Below are 16749 nucleotides of genomic sequence, written 5' to 3' on the forward strand. Positions count from 1 at the left end.
AAACATTTGGTGCAGTAGAAGTTGAAGTATAACAGTGTAAGACTGAGTCAAATGCAAAGATTGGTTGATGATTTGCTTTCTTAGTTAAGTTGTAGGCCCTGATGTCAGTGTTGTTCTGCTAGATGAACTTTAGCAGAGCCTGAGTTGCAGTAAAGCTAGGGTTATGTTTGTTTCCTTATTGCATGTGTAATATTTATTGCACGTGTTTCCATTTATTTGTACTGAACGCAAGTGCAGACATAAAGAAGACATAGTGAAAACTGAAATATGTTAGGCTCAACAGTTATAACTTAAGTCTTGAATTTTCAAGCTTTATGAAAGGTTTCTGTGCTTTTAACTTCTTGTCACTAAAGGCAGTTTTCCTTTACACTGTAATCCATTGAGTATGTTGTGTGTGGTAATAGAGATTTATCTTTGGAAAATTTTCCCCAAAAATTAGTTGTGGAATTTGAACAGAAGCTGCTCAGAACTTTTTCCTAATACTGTCCTTAGGTTATTTTCTCTTACAGACTTAGATAAGTGAAAGAACAAGAAAAAAATTCAAAATATCTGTTCATTAGAGTTAAGGGACTTGTGGTTTTGTCTCAGACGTATTGGGTTTGGTTATACCTCTGTACTGAAGTTTACTAGTCTTCTTTTGACTTGGCTGGTTCATTGAAACTGGCTGTCAAAAGCAGGACAAAACCCACTGCTGACCAGTCTCCTCTAGATGGCAGCATGAGGCCTCCCGCAGAAATCTTGCTTCTTTTTTTATAAAACTCTGGCGTTTCAGTTATGGTTTGAAGCTGTTCTTCTCACGATTGTTTTTTGTGATGTATTTTATCTTCAGAATGTATTTTTTAATGGTATTTTCAAGTGTTTCATCAACGGTGAGGTTGAGAGACAATTCTGCTTCAACGTATTATTATTGCTTTTCCTTCCAACTCTTCTCTTCTAGATCCCACCTCAAATCCTTCATATTTTCAAAGACTTTTATTTTTCTCCAAGTTCCTAATTACATACTTCGCAGGACCAGGGTGATTCCTGGAGCACTCCATGAAAAATGTATCTGTTCAATGATGTTACAATCATGTTGTGAGATCTGTTATTGTTATACCCTGTTCACAACATCCTTTACATCAGTTTTGCATTAGAATTCATTATGCAAAGTGCTGTGGGACTGGGTAGCTTTTGAAAAGTTTCTTTATTGAGATACTATTGCAACATTAGCATTGAAATCTGAATAATTGATTTGGCATGATGTAGATTGATAAATTAATAATTACTGAGTTACATGCCTTGTTTCTTGAATCCCTACGAACTCTGTTACTATTTTGTCTATATAAGTGGTCTTTCTTGACAAGTTTGGAACAGATATATTGAATGTTTTGTCCATCTTGATGGGACATCTGAATGGCTTTCATCTAGGAACAGTTGAATACTGTTACCTGAATTCCACATTTTTATTATCTACAATTCCAGCTGTCCCTAAGCTTTTGGCCATGGATTTCTCAGTTCCTCTTTTGGTTGTGTGCTTTTCACAGATTTCCTTTCTCTACAACTGACTTCCTCCCCACTTTCTCCCATAGGCTTACCTTTGCTTTCTGTAACCCTGGCTAGCTTGTTGACTGCTCCATGGCTTCTGTGAATCAATTTAATTTGTCAACATGTAATTTAGCTTTTCTTTCCAGCTTGTTGATCCACTTTCTTCCTGGCATGCTAGTAGGTGCATTCTTGTTCAGCCTATTCCTTGCAGAATATTAGCACAGGATTCACATCAAAGTATAGCTTTCTTCAAATGAAGCAGGATTTTTGTAGCATGAAGCATGTTTTTTAAAAAATTGTTACCTTTCTCTTTAAGGACAGGCTTGGGTCTTTTTTGTGTATTTGTTCTTTGTTAAAAAGTGATTCTGGAGTTCTCTAGAAGCTTCCAGGCTCAGGTCCTTGTATCAAAAAAGTATTTTAAAAATAAGTTATTTTTCAGCACTTCTTCTGAGGTTTCAGCTTGTGTTTCCTTGTCTGCTTTTTAAGCTCTGTGAAATTCTACCTCATCATTTTGCTTATAGCTGCTTTTCTCTTTTTGCTTTGGTTCTTAGAATCACAGAAATATTTAGGCTGGAAAAGACTTCCAAGATCACAAAGTCCAACCTTCTCACATTATAGCTCCTATTTTCCTTCTGTTAATTTGTTATTTTATTGCTTAGAATAATCAAAACCATTTTTAGTATTAAAAGTCTTCCTTTGTGTCAATTTTACTGTTCCTGTTAATGTGGGTATTTTAAGGGAGAAGGAATTTGGCTTAATGAATATACTGACTTTTAGTTGTTCATACAGTTAGGGTGACTTTGAGAGGCATAGTAGCTCTTCTGAATGTGAGCTGCAGCCACTCGGTGAGTCTCATTTCTGAGTTTGGGGAAAAAAGGTATAAAAGCCTTGTTATGAACTTTTTTCATCCCCTCTGTGTCCTTTAATTTTTCCACTTTCAGGCTTTGCTTGGAGTGGAGTAGTGAGCACTGCAGGATGAGCAGACCCCAGCTAATGTGACAAGCAAGAGGGAAATAGTTCTTTTTTGGGAACCCAGTCACAGACCCCGACTCAATGTTTGTGGCCCACAAAGCAGCAAGTTTCAAAACACTTAATGTAAATAACTGCAAGTTTAGATTGGAAGCTCTGTTTTTCTACTGTATGACCCATTGCACCTTTTGGAGCAATGTCAAAGTCAAAGAGTCAAAGCTGACTGTAGAAGAATTTGAAGTCTTGATTTCATGAACTGGCAACTTTGAGAAGTCCATGCATTTAAAGATGTACCCTGTAATCCTTTGGGATATATGTATACAGAGAGATGTGTCTGAGAGCTACATATACAGGGAAAATGTTTTTCTTATAAAAAAACCTTAAAGTTTGTTTTTTTTCCAAACTTCAGAAAGAAACTTACGTATAAAAATAACAGATACGTAGGACGGGAGAATGGGAAAAGCATTCTGTCACTGAAGGAATGTGGTTGCCTAGGGACTTTTTGAAGGCCCTGCTATTGTTTCCCTGTGAATCTCTGATACTTTTCAGATAACTATATGAACCACTATGCTATACTGGTTCAGAAGTCCTGAAATGTAAGTATAGATAGCTGATATCACAGCCATGTTTATAAAATCTCACTGATGCCAGAATGATTATCTGGCCACTATGGTATCACAGCAGAGCTCCAGTGACACTGTCAGTGTGACACTTACTGCAAAGTCTGTTCTTCTTAAGCCCCAATATCTTTGTGAAGGTAATGCTGCCTTGGTGCTGTGTGTGCCTTAAATATTAGAAAATGTAGGATTACTGACTAAACAGGTATGAATATAATTTATAATTTCCCTGCCTTTGATTTTTGGTGGTCTAATCTCTTGTGTTAGATTAAACTTTTACTTGGAGTTGAAGGTAATTTGTGATGTTCCTGCTGTAAAATTAGGAATGGCCGTATTATCCCATGTCAAATCCTCATTCTCTTTCAAGAGCAACGAGACAGTTCCCAAATATGCTCAACCAAGTCTCCTTATTTCTAGTTTTCTGTGGTTTTGTGCACCCCAGCTTTCACTAGGCTCTAGCAACTTTGCTCTTATTTTCTTTGTAACTGATTTATTTTCCATATATGTTCAAGCAAATTTTTAAAAAAAAGGGTGCTGTGGAAGAGCTGTTTGATTAAGGGCCCACAGATTAGACCTGGATGACCTGGGAGATTGCAGGTGAACAGTAAAAGGTTGGTCATCTTTTAGCACCAGACTGATAGAGGAAAAGCCAGTCCAGGTTTAATCAGTCAGTGATCATTTTCTTTGATATGAAGAATAAGTAAATGACTAAGGTTTTTTGACCTGGAGAGAAACAGCTCATGTAGTATGTGAAAAAGGTCTGTAAAACAATAATGCAGAGAAAGTGTGAATAGGGAATGTCTCCTCACTGTCTCTCATAGTATGGGAACCAGAGAGAATAAAAGAGTCTATGGGACAGACATGAGGAGATACTTGTGTTGTGCATTGAATTTAGAGCACATCACCACTGGAGCTTTTGGGTATGGAATTTCTCACTCAGTAATGAGAAAAATGATTGGAAGATAAATCCTTCCTGGGTGTCTGCTGCGAAGTCTCCAGTGGCTTGGACATCTTGGAGATGCAGAAAGCAGAGAGAGAGAGATTACTATGCAGGTCCAGCTATGTGCCTCCCTGCACTTACAGTCTTCTATAGATGTTTGCCATTGGCATGTCAGTCAGGGTGGTGGGTTGGAAGGACCTTTTGTTTGACAATAGATATTATTTATTTTAGTAATAGGCTAAACTGCCTGGTAGTTAAGCAACGGCTACTAGAAATCTCTGAGGTTCCCTGTAATGGAGTGATTCTTCCAGAGGCAGCAAGAGATGGATGGGCATGTGAATGAGGAACAACTACCTTGCTCTCAAGTTAAGCTGTCCTTGGTTTTGAGTTGTAGTCCTCTGCAACCTCAGCAGCCTCTGAAATTTCTGGAAAATCATAAAGGAGTCCTTCTGAATTCCAGGCTATGTACAGATCACCACATTTCATTCGATTGGTAGTCTTCAGTTTTTTTATTTTTCATTTCAGATAAATGCTGTCTGTTATGATCTCTTGCCTGCAAGTTCAGCTTTTTTTGTAGGATTGGAGGGGCAGAGCAGTTCATCAGGATTTAACTGTAGCATTTTTTGAACATACACCCTTAGTTCTGCCAGTGATCCTTGCAGGCTACTCTTGTCATTGAGTTTTGGATGGTGGTTTGTTTTGTTTTTTTACCTCATCTTGATGCTGATCATAGGTAGGATATGTTTAAATAGGGGTCCATCTTTGGTGGGCTGAACTTACTTGTTAAACTACAAGTCAGGGTATGACAGTTGCCACATTTGAACTTTCTATACACAAAGTTGCTGAAGTAGAATCAAAATAAGGAAATGAGGGGAGATAATGTATCCTTTTACTGAAATATCTTTTTCCTTTTGTGTAATGGATTGGCTTGCCTAGGAGTGTCTCCATGTAGGTGAACATGCAGTCTTTTTAGAGTCCACCCAAAACACCTGGCCTTTGTACCCAAACAGGCTTCTATCAATGATGTAATTGATCAGATAATAATATTTTCTGATCATAACCACTTTTTCTTTAGTCCTGGCAACAGAGAGACTTTTTAAGCTCAGAAGCCTTACTTTACATTTGTGAACATGGCCTCACTTCTGCATTACAGTTGCCTGGTGCTCTTTCTGGTGTGTATGTACAGTTGTTTGCAGCAAAATGTTTCAGATCCTTACATTGTAGGAAACCAACCTATGAACAGATGTGTAAGTAAAGGGTGCTTTAATGTGATATCTTCTGAAATCTGTTGTTGGTCCATTTTAGTAAAAGCTGGATGTCCACTCTGTAGTCTGGAGAGTTGCATGGAAAAGTGAATTGGACTCCTGTGGTTTCTTACTAGCCAAAATGAGGTTTTGAAACTGTGTAGAAGAGCAGACTCTTTCTATAACATGAACTCTTTCCCTATTTCCTTGGGGAAATAAGACTATCTGAAGTGTGGTGGTGGAGCTGGAGAACTGCCTTTTGGAGAGGCAAGGAGGAAATAAAGTGAAAGAGTAGCATGTGATTTGGCTATACATCCCACAGCAGTCTCAGTGCCAGTAATTATGAAGATATAGCAGTATTTTTACCATCTTGACTGCTGACAAAAGAGCAAGGAGGATGCTCACTTTTTATTTGTTAGAAGCTGGCATCTCCAGAAGTACTGTGCTTCTAGCACTTGTGCCTGTATTGATCTGAAACATGATGGAAGAAAATATGTTTAGGATTGCCTACATTGTTCTGAATCTGTTGAGCCTGGAAGAGAACAACATCTGCCAAGTCTAATGCTTGTTATGTTCTTAAACAAAATACACAGTTTTACTTGCAAGGTGAACTTCCTGCATAAGAAGAAGCCGTTTGAGGTGTGTGTGTACTTCAGTTATTTCCGCTCTGTTCAGAATTTTCTTTGTAGCAACTATTTTCTTGGTTAGTTTTCTGCATTTCCTGCCTTGCTCAGTGAATCTTCATCATTTCAGTTTGTTTTACTTGAAAGCATCTTTCTCACTTATTTTGTTATTTAGTACTGTGTTTGGCAAGGACTTTATGTGAAATAGTATACTTCACGTGCTTCAAAGCTTGAAGGCAGAGTTTTACATCTGGACAACAAAATTATGCTCTTTGGACGCTGGATTTCTGTAATACACAGATTGAAGAGTTACTTAGCAGAGTTAGTAGACTTCTTCCATAGAATGTGTCACATTTTGGTTGGTTCATTTTTGGGTTAGGAGATGATCGCTGAGAATTTCAGGAGCTCACAATCAGCTGAAACAGCTGGTTTAGTTTTTCACAGGAGAAAAAATATGGAGGCTGTTCTCAGTTTACATTCATATAATTCTTCATAGTAATTCTTGGGCCTTATTTGATTGTTTCAGAGAGATGAAAAGAACACTTAAATTGTCTGTTAAGATGTTTATGTGGCTTGTCACCACAACATCCAAGGTGCTGTGATTTCCATGTGAAACCTTGGTCTTTCTCCCGATTCTTTTTACATTCTCCTCCCACACTGTAGATCTATAGCTTCATTTTAATGCACATTTCTGTGGTGAGAGATACTCTGCATCTGCAGAGGCACAAGGAAATGACCTTTCCTTATACTGTTTGCTGGGTGGCTTATTTACAGGCAGGATTTTTCTGGGGCACCTCCTGTTGGAAGAGCAAGACATCAGAATGCCAGCTTGAAATTGCCATTCATATATGATCTGTGAATGGGCTAATTCTGACATGTAGGTAGTTAAGAAATTATTACAGTCAGAAAAGTCATGACCTCAACTTTTCATCATCTCCATTGGCTTCTGCCCCAGTTTGGAAGTGAAGGAGGCATAGGAAGTTTTAATTGTACCTGTGTGATTTATCCTCAGTCAGCTCTTTAATTTCTTCTGGCTGTCTGAGGTTTCCGACACGCTGTAAATTTCTCCAACTTTTTCATTATCTGCAATTTCTTTATGACTCATGAATCGGAGTGGAGAGAGAGTGTGGATTTACAGCAGAGATAAACATGTCCATAAAGTCTGTATCTGTGTCAGTAATTGTACTGCTGTCAGTGACTGTCCTGTTTTACAGGTCTCTCTTGGGAGAGGAACATGCTTTGCTACCAGTGTCAGAGAAGTGTTTGCTTTGATTTGCATTAACGTGCCAGGAGATTAGGTTGCAATGGTGAGGATGGAAATTGAGTTTGGACCATGGCTGCTATTCTTTGGTTTTTTTTAATAAATGGGTGTATATTGAGTTGCCCTCTGTGTGCAAAAAAATAAAAAAATTAAAAAAATAAAAATGCAGGTTTAGGTTATTCTTAAATATAAGAAGACAGTATACTGATACAGAGCAAGACAGTATACTGATATCAGATGTGATTCTACCCATATGCATAAATAGTGCATTCTTACCATAAAACAAATGCTGTGTCTAGGTAACTGTCATATGTGGAAAGAAATACTGCATGGATCCTTAGGGTGTTCTCTATCTCCTGGTAAAGTAGAATGAATATTTCTGTAAGTTTCAGGAAATTTCTGCATCTTTGCCTTCTTTCCCTTCCCTTACTCTTAAGGGAAAGATGCTATGGTGGACATTGATGGAGATTGTAATCTCCAGGCATTGATGATTCTGATTGCTGCAGAAGGAAGTGTGTATTTGTGAAGTTTGAGAAAAGGAAAAAAAATCTGTAAAACTCTCCTATATGTGTTAGAAATTCAAACTTCTACAGTTTCTCTGTACTTGGATCTTCTGTTTGTTGCCTATTGTAGATACTTGTCTATGTGGAATCTTCTTTTGTTAGATTGTTAGATTTTGTTAAATTTGTCTGGGTTGGATATTTTTGTCTGTGACCTAATACTTTTTTCATAATAAGGTAATTATTTTACCACAGGATTATTTTCAAATATCCAAAGTGACTGTAAAACCCCAAATTTCCATTATGTGAGGTATTCACTGAGACTCCCAAATGTAGCTGATTGCATTTTTCTAATTCTGATGGACATCTCTTACCAAAGGGAGATTATCATAAACACTGTAAACTCTGTGATTGCATAGATAGCTTTAAAACGTGATTTGGCATAGAAGTGTTAGAAATACTAAAATGACACCTGCCTTTGCATGGTTAATTCTGGAGCCTGAAGTTGGAAGTACAGTGGGGAGTTTTTCCAGTGGTAGTGTCCCATCTTGCTCTGATACTGAGTTTCTAAAGCTATATATATAATGATCACATGCTGAGTGGCCCAAAAGCTGGCAGATAACTGCTGTTGGAGTGAGTGATGCTCAATGCAACAGCTAAATTCTAAATAAAAGCTGAGATGGTGAGATGCTTTTTACCTGATCTTTATTGAAATGTGGGGTTTTTTTTTCCTTTTCTCTTGTCCTCCTCCTCACCTTTTCTACATGCCCATGCCTAGTTTGTGAATCTGATTTTGTTAAAAAAAACAGTTACCTCTGAAAGGTACTTCAGCCAGGATGTATTACTAGCTTTATTAAAATAAGACAAATACAGTATTTGCCTCCACTGAAAGAAACCCAGGACAACAAATACCAACAAACAAGAACAACAAAATAAAAGCACCAAACCAATAAAAAACCCCCACAAAACATTCCTTATAGCCTAGTATTCATGTCTAAGAATGTCTTTCATGAAAGCCCCCTTTGTCTCTTATAGTTTGTTCAATAATAGGAAGAAATTCTGCAGTGGTTTGATCCTTTCTGGAAAAGATTTTTTGAATTTATGTTGATAGAGTGAAGGTTTATCTAGATACTTCCTGTGGCTAAGAAAAGGGAGCCTTTTTTGTCTTAGTGAGGAAGAAGAGAAAGAAATCTGATTAATCTGAAAACTAACTGACCAAACTGTTCTGAAGACTGTGAAATCAGTCACCTGATTCATCACCATTAACTTCTGCAGGATTTTTTATGCTACTCAAAGCACCAATTTGTGCTTTGCGAAGACATCTGGAATATTAGCACTGGTCAGTCGAGTAGTGGAACACATTGTGCAGTCACCGGTTCTGCGTTCTCTGTTCTTGGAGTTTTGCCAGACCTGACTCAATAAAGCTTTAAGCAGCATGATCTAACCTCATAATTGACCCTACTTTGACCAGGAGACCTCCTGCACCCTTATAACCCCGATCATGCAGTGACTCCATCTTTTTGTGACCTAAGATCTCCTTCTAGACCTAGAAGTGCATTTGAAGCCATAGCTCCAAATGGTTCAGCTTATGAGTTTTAAGCCAGGTGCAACTTTATGATCTGCCTTTATGGGAACAGCTGATTAGGAGCAGGAATCCTAAGAATTCATGTATCACAGTGATGGCTTTTAGGCTTTGAGGGAATGATGAATGGACTTTCAAATACTTCCATAGACAGAGCTGATTACGAGTCTGTGTCGTGTGAGCTGCAGAGCCCATTTTTGTGTGTAAGGAGATACACTCCATTCAGAACAATTCTTTAAGCTGAGCAGGAGAATGGTCCTCAGCATACACAGAGGTTCTTGTGTGTCTTAGCTGAAATGAACAGTGAAACCACCTCTGTCTGTCTAGACAAGTAGAGGGTCAATGGGCCTTGACTGAAGAGCTTTTAGCCACAAAAGTAAAGGAATGGGCTGTCACATTAAAGCATTTCTACCTGCCACATGCTTGGCACAGAAAGAAACATGACTACAAACAAAATGTTCTTACATTATACTGTCAGAAGCCTATTTTTTGCTACTCTCATTCTGACAGGATAACTTGTAGACTACTGTCAGTGGAGAAATTGAGTATGGGGAAAAGTTTGATCAAGCATAAGGTTATGTGCATTTTTCCATTATCATTTAAAAACACAAAAATGCCAAACAAATCTCAGGAGTCATTCTAGCAGGCACTCTCAAACCCTTACAACTGGTCTGTATTTATTATTTAAACATCTTCTGCTGTCTATGCATTTATTAAATTAAAACTTTCCACTTCTTCTGTGTTACTAGAACATTTACTCTGGATAACTGGAAATATTATCCCTGTGCAATCTCTGTCTGAAATGTTTTCCTGTAAATTTTGGCTTCTGGCAGGAGTGAAGAGAGAATTTTCTTCCACGGTATGGGTTGCTGGACCTATTTGTAGAGCAGCAGCTGATCCCAGTGAAAAATCTCACTAGAGTGTGACTTTGGAGACTTGGCTCAGTTTCTGGTACTACCACTCTTCTGCTTGGTTCATTTATGTGCCTTCTTAAATGCCTCTTCTATCTCCCCAGCTGTAAGGTGGGGTTCATGTTAACTTGTTTTTGCAAGGCATTGAAAAAATGGTGAATTTTAAAAAACAGCATATAAAGCATTTATTGTTAAGTATCCTTTGCTGTGTGCTGCTGTTTGTCGTTTCCCCCTGCTTGCTGCTATTATATGCCACAGGAAGGTATCATTAGAATATTGTGTCAGTCATCAGAAGCAAAATGAGAATATGAAAATAAAACAGATCCCAGTGTCAAGTGCTCTTCAGCCTGGGACCCAAGCAGGGTAACTAAGAAAAGTGAGGCTATTCTCAGCCATTTGAACACATTATATATATAAAAGGATTTCTATTTGCAAGCAGCATAAAGGTTAGAAATTATTAGTCTGTATCTGTTCTAATGCCAGAAATTATTTACCTGTTTAATTTGCTGTATTCCTCCTCTGTTTCCTCCATTTTGGATCCAGCGATAATGCATACAAAGCTGTGTGAAAATTTGCCAAGCATTTTGTCACTTTATTGAGTGGTTTCAGTCGTCCTGAGCATGAAGTCTTCTGTGAGATCAATAGTGAACTTGCCACCTTTCCTCTTGCATCTGCAGGAAATGCAGCTTTGAACATCCCGTCTTTACAATGTTGCTAGACCAAGTCTGATAGTATCTGACTCTTATTGCTTCATTAACTTGTGAGCATTAGAACAAGATAAAAATGCCCTAAAGCCTCTTATCTGATGATTGTTGTAACCTTCTGAGTGCCATTAGTTTAAGTTTGCAATCAAATGCTTCCCCTGAGTATAAGGAGCACTGATTAAACCTGAAGTGTCCCCAGAGGCTTTTACAGCTGTCATGGGGGCAGTGGCTGCCCCTGTCCAAAAGGAAGAGGGGGGCTCCAGGTCCCAGTGGGGGGGCCCACTCTGCAGACATCCACGTGGCTGCCCCAGCTGTTCCGCTTTGCCTAATGAATTGTTTTACAAGGAGAGGCTGGATATTGTCATCACAAGCTGCCTTCCCCAGGGACTGAAGCCAGCCTGATAATGACTAATGTTAGTGATAGTAATTGAAGTGTGATGGCTCTCCAGGGATTTTCACACATGCAGAGCTGTCAGGCACTTGTGGCTAGTACAGTCCCATGAATACCTCAGAAATGCTTTTTTAATTGCTTGACTTTTATAACTAGTTCCCATACATATCCTGCTGAAATACACATTTTAAGGGGATAAGGAAAAGGAGCTGAGGACTCTGCTATGACCCTTGGTGTACACATGTGGTTACTGTCCTGACATGTTTCTAATGAGGATGGCTGAGTGTTCTTGCTCCCTTAGTCTTGGTGTGGACCTGCTTGGTGTGTGCACAGGCATGTACAACAGATTACCCCTGAATGTACCTTTTCTTTCATGTCTAAGCCTTGTCTTCTTGATGCACAAAGATTGTACTTGATTCTTAAAGAAGACAAGAACTTTATTGAAGAATGTCAAAGGATTGCTGCTGTTAATAGCATGGAAGCAATGACAGCTATTTGCATTTTCTTAGGCATCATTGAAAACTGAATGTAAGATAGAATAAAAATCTTGTAAAAACATAGCATATCCCAGTATGTGTCCCAATATGACTGGAATTTATGGCCATGAGATTTTGGGAGTCTAGGGCAGAGGAGTAACCAATTTATGTAAAACTGAGTGATTTTTATTCTGAAAATAGTCTCATTTAGAAGTGCATTGTTGGATATAGCAGTGGGCCTGAGATAAAAGTAGCCCCAATGGGGTACTGTACTCCTGACTTACAGGATCCTAACATGAATTTGTCAGGGTGCTGAGATATTTTGAATTGCCTCTGTCTCTACAGGGAGGTTTTGCTGTGGCATTTTGAGTTCTAGCTGGAGATCAAAAAAGGAAGCTTGATGCTGTTGCCAGCAGAGTAGACATACTACCTCTTCTTATCATATTCATTGCAAGTTTGTTCTTCACCTCCCCCCTCTAGTGAAGTGTTGGCTCTTAGAAATTTATTTTGGTAATAAAACATTACTTTATACTTGCCCATGAAAGGATGTTTGAAGGCTGTTTGTGGATTCTTTAAAGTGTCCAAGAGATTGTTGTTCCTTAAGCACACTGCAAACTCATATTGTAATTAAGTTTGATGGATTAACATGCAGAAAGTTAAGCTCATAACTTTAAGTGGTTAACTTATGCTCTTAAAATGTGGACCCAAACCTGTGGTTGGTGTGTTGTAATTCAGTTGTCAGTCCCAAAATTGTACGCTTCAATGGGTTTTGGTTCTGAGAAAATGGGTGAATTTATTCTTGCTATTTTTGGTCACAATGAGGAGATAATAAAGTTGTGCTTACTGCTTTTCACAGTTTTAAGTCTTGACAGTAAAGCTAAAGGATATAGTTTATTTTTCTTTTGCAATTTATCTTACAACTTGTACTGTAATTGAGAGGAGGTGGGAGTAGGAAACTCCATGCTGTGTAAGAAGAGATTTTCAGTTTGTAATTTAATTGTACTGATTGCTTGTTGCAGCACAAGCACGAGAGTAGAGGTAATTGAAAGACATCTAATAACTGATTAAGTAGATTTCATTTATGTGTTGTTTTGAGCACTGTTTTAGTGGAAGCTTGTAAACTTTATTATAATAAGTTCAGCAGAATATATTTTCTGTGTAGAAATTATTTTACATTGATAGGGCATTTTCATATGGAGAGCTTTTTGTGCTATGAGGAATATATCCACATATTGTTTGAACTACACAAAGTGACAATTATTTTGGTGTCACTATGCACTGTCATGTATAATTTTGCTTTTCAGGTATTTGGTGATTTTTTTACAGACATATGTATTATAAATAAGTATCTCTAAGTCCTTGCACAACTTCCGCCAAACCTATTAAACCCATTAAAAACCATTAAACCTATTAAAGCTTTCCAAGTTTACTGTCAATACAATAAATATTAGCTCTCATATTCTTCAAATTAAAATGTGACTTCTGTTTTCTAACTGTAGGGTTTGATCTCTGTTCTACTGAGCCAGGTAAAATTGGGTTCAGTCAGTAGCTGGAGGGGAACCTGTGAAGAGCCCAGGTGGTGCATTAAGCAGCATTGGTGCCCTGCTCCTGGAGGGTTGCTGAACTGTTATCCCATGGTAGCTCTAGAGGGCTCTCTGCTGTTGGAAATGTCACATTTCTAATGACTTATATGACAAAGGTCTTAATAACCTGTTGGTCCTTAAGGAACTCATAACACTTTTTTTGCAAATGCTAACCTCATTGTCATCAGCAAAATATAGCATATGCAATTAGAATCTAATTTTCTCCAGTGTCAATTAAAGGGTCTCATTTTTATTCTAAACTGTGTTGTACTCTGCCTGGAAATGTCTGTCACTTAAGTTACAGCATTTGAGTAGTGTAGAAAGTAATTTTTGTGTGTGCAGTTTGTTCCTTGTTCAGTAAGAGTATGATGTTGCTGGCACTGACTGCAAGAAAGAGAGAAGATAATCATCCCAGGCTTTATTGTAACCATGCAGTTTGTTATTGTAGTATATGGGCATTGTTTCAGGAGAATTGGAAATAAACGTATAAGATGGAGGACAAGACAGGACAGGATGAAAGTATGAAGAGTAATTTTCAGCAGAATAATAGGTGCTTGTCTTCAAGTTCTAGCAATGCATTAGAAAGGAAGGAGTACCTTCTGGTAGTATTTCTGGTTTTATTTTGAAACCCTTTGGGTGTTATACAGGGACATGAGTTCCAGTTCAGCTTAATGGGTGGGCAGTGGCATGCTGAGTTTGACTGGTTATCTATATCAGACTTGGTTGCATTAAAATGGACTTTACACTGGCTAGTTGGAAAATCAGTCAAGCAGTTAAAGATTGTAGTGTTATGTTCTCTGTTGTAATAATAAATTCTATTCTCTTATGGTTTTGTAAGGTTTTTTCTGTATATGTGCCAGTGCTACATTGCTTTCATTCAGTTGTTTTGAAAGCAGTGAAAACTAGAAATAACTAGGAGTAACATCTGTGAAAACTACAAGACTAGAAATAATGTTTGTCTAGTCTAGAAATAACTACAACATGATTGCAGCTTACATTTTGCAGCACCTTTGGGCATCATGGGTTGGATGTCTGTTATGGACAGTGCTGCAGTGTTCTGCATGATAAGGAGTTTACAAATTGAGGGAGTGAAAATAACGTTGAGTTTGATGCTCAGTGAGCTTCCCAGTGAAAATGCACAAGTGTCCTATTTTACCTACTCTGTAGTGAGTTCTGTCTTGTGTATTCTGCAAAGCCCTTGTTTAAAATCACTCTTGTGAATTTGCTGCTGAAGGGGGAAAAGGTGAAGCATGGATAGACTCAGGAAAGGAAGAGGTTGTTTTATTTTCATTGGTAGTATTTGCAGTTCCCCAAGCAATGAGGGCTGCAGAAACTGGCTGTTGAGAGCCACAACTTGATTAGATGTTTGGGCCTGTTATAAAATCCTGTGGTGTCTGCCTCTTGAAAATCCAGCGTGAAAATCCTCCTTATACAGTGGAGGAAAGGTATTGAGAAATCTTTCATGTAAATTCTGTGTCTTTTTCCTTCTTCTAGGAACTACATTTCATAGTAGGAAAAATACACTGAAGCACCCTTATTTGCAGAAAACACAAACTAATAACAATTAAGCTATTGATTACTTTTTTAGGCAGTAAAAAGATGCTTCTTCTAGGATTCATTTCCCCATGCCATCCTTGACTTCAAACACCTGCAACATACAAGTTCTGGTTGTGATGTATTCAAACACTCAGTCCTCCCAGCATTTTGGATGTATTTATTGCATGTACTACATCTTTTCATGTCTAACCACTGTAATTTGAGAGGAAATAATATATTTTGTATTTAAGGTTATGGGTTGTACTAGTTCAGTTGAAGTGGGGATTTTATATGTTTTAATGCACTGTTGCAATTTTTGTGAAATGGAATCTTAAATTAAAACCTTTTGTGTAACTATTGAGCTTGTGCTTGTAAATTCAGAGGATATAGGCATAGCCAGTTTTAAACTACAGGAGATTTTGGAATGTTTTTTGAAATATATTTTCAAGTAATTGTGATTGAACTGAAATATTTTTTGTGAGATACAGTATTGTGGAGTGGCACCTGCATCTTCTTTATGCTTTGACTTATTAGTTTTGTAGTCAGTTAATAACGTGATCAGAATACTGAAGTTACTAAACCGAATGTCTCATAACAGTGTCTCAGAATTAGTGTTAACAGAAATCCTCTCAATATGTTTAAACATGCCTCTATCTATATTTCATATAACACAAATTTGTATTGAGAAGCAAAAGGAAATAAACATTTTCTATAGTCTTCCATTCCTAGTTGTTTTCTGATTAAGTAGCTATGGTGGGTAAAATTCAGGTGTATGTGAGTCTTGGAGATCACTACACAGCTGACAGGGATAAAAAGAGTTTTTCACCAGTGGTGGCCTTGAACCTTCAGAGGCCTGTGTTTATAACCTTTATGCTATATGAAGCTGTAGTCTAGCTGCATTAAGGTGTATCTAGTGCATATATAAGTCTTTTCACTTCAAGGTCTGCTTTTTACTGAGTACTTCATATCTCTTTTTAAAAAACAGAGAAATTACTTTTTAAATTGTTTTTAACCATTTTCACTTTTTGGTAATCAGCAGCATCACTGACTTTGTGTCTGAGTTTGAATGTACAGTAGTGGCGTTCCATTTAAAAAACTGTTTAGTTGAAATGATTATAGCAAAAATAATGTAAAGGTTGTAACAGTATGCAGTTTTCAAAAAGCTGAACTTCATGTGTAAATGCATATATTAATGTTACCTGGCAGTTATTTTCAGCACAATGAATGTTCCATTCAAACTTTTGAAAATGCATCTTTTTTTCTTTATTATTTTGACCTAGTTTTGTTGCATGGATGGCTCTGTTTAGTGAACTTTTTCCAGCCATTCCACACCATCTGAGCCATCAGTGGATAGTAATTCTCTAGTTGCAATGGGTGGAAATGCCTAATCTCTGAAGAGGTGGCTTGTGAATCCTTGTCTGAGGTTCTGGTCTAAATCTCTTGGTCATGCTGGGGTCAGCACAGTGCATTTACCAGGTTGAAGTTGCAAAGTCCTCAGTGTCCAGGTTGCCTGGTGCTTCCCTGTTAGAATTCAGTGTGCCAGACCCATGGCACCCTTGTCTTTCATGAATGGAATTCAAAAAGACACTTATATTTCCATAAATAAATTAGGAATTCAGTGGCTTCTTCCGGCTAATCAGGGCAGGCTGATAAACCTTGCTAGCTGTTTAATAAATGAATTGTGACTGATTACCTATTAATATGGACGCCTCAGGAATTCACCCTGGGGGAAGCAGAGCAGTGAAATAGAGAGGGGCATGGCCCCCTGGGAAATCAGGGCTTCATGTTTGCAGCTTAAATATCTCTGTGAAGTATCAATAAGGAGGTAATTGAATTTTGAACACAAACATGAGCGCCGGATGGATGAAGGAGAGGGGGGCCCTGATCA

The 16749-nt window shown here is 37.9% G+C and overlaps 1 protein-coding gene across 3 annotated transcripts in view; it reads left to right on the forward strand.

Moving 5' to 3' along the window:
• Positions 1–16749, forward strand: part of LIN52 (lin-52 DREAM MuvB core complex component) — a 42845-nt gene that overhangs the window by 2959 nt on the left and 23137 nt on the right. The window lies entirely within an intron of this gene.

The sequence above is a fragment of the Pseudopodoces humilis genome, chromosome 7 (genome assembly GCF_049639895.1).
Source record: "Pseudopodoces humilis isolate 2021_Gansu_Grassland_sample_001 chromosome 7, ASM4963989v1, whole genome shotgun sequence".
In the NCBI taxonomy this organism is placed as follows: Eukaryota; Metazoa; Chordata; class Aves; order Passeriformes; family Paridae; genus Pseudopodoces; species Pseudopodoces humilis.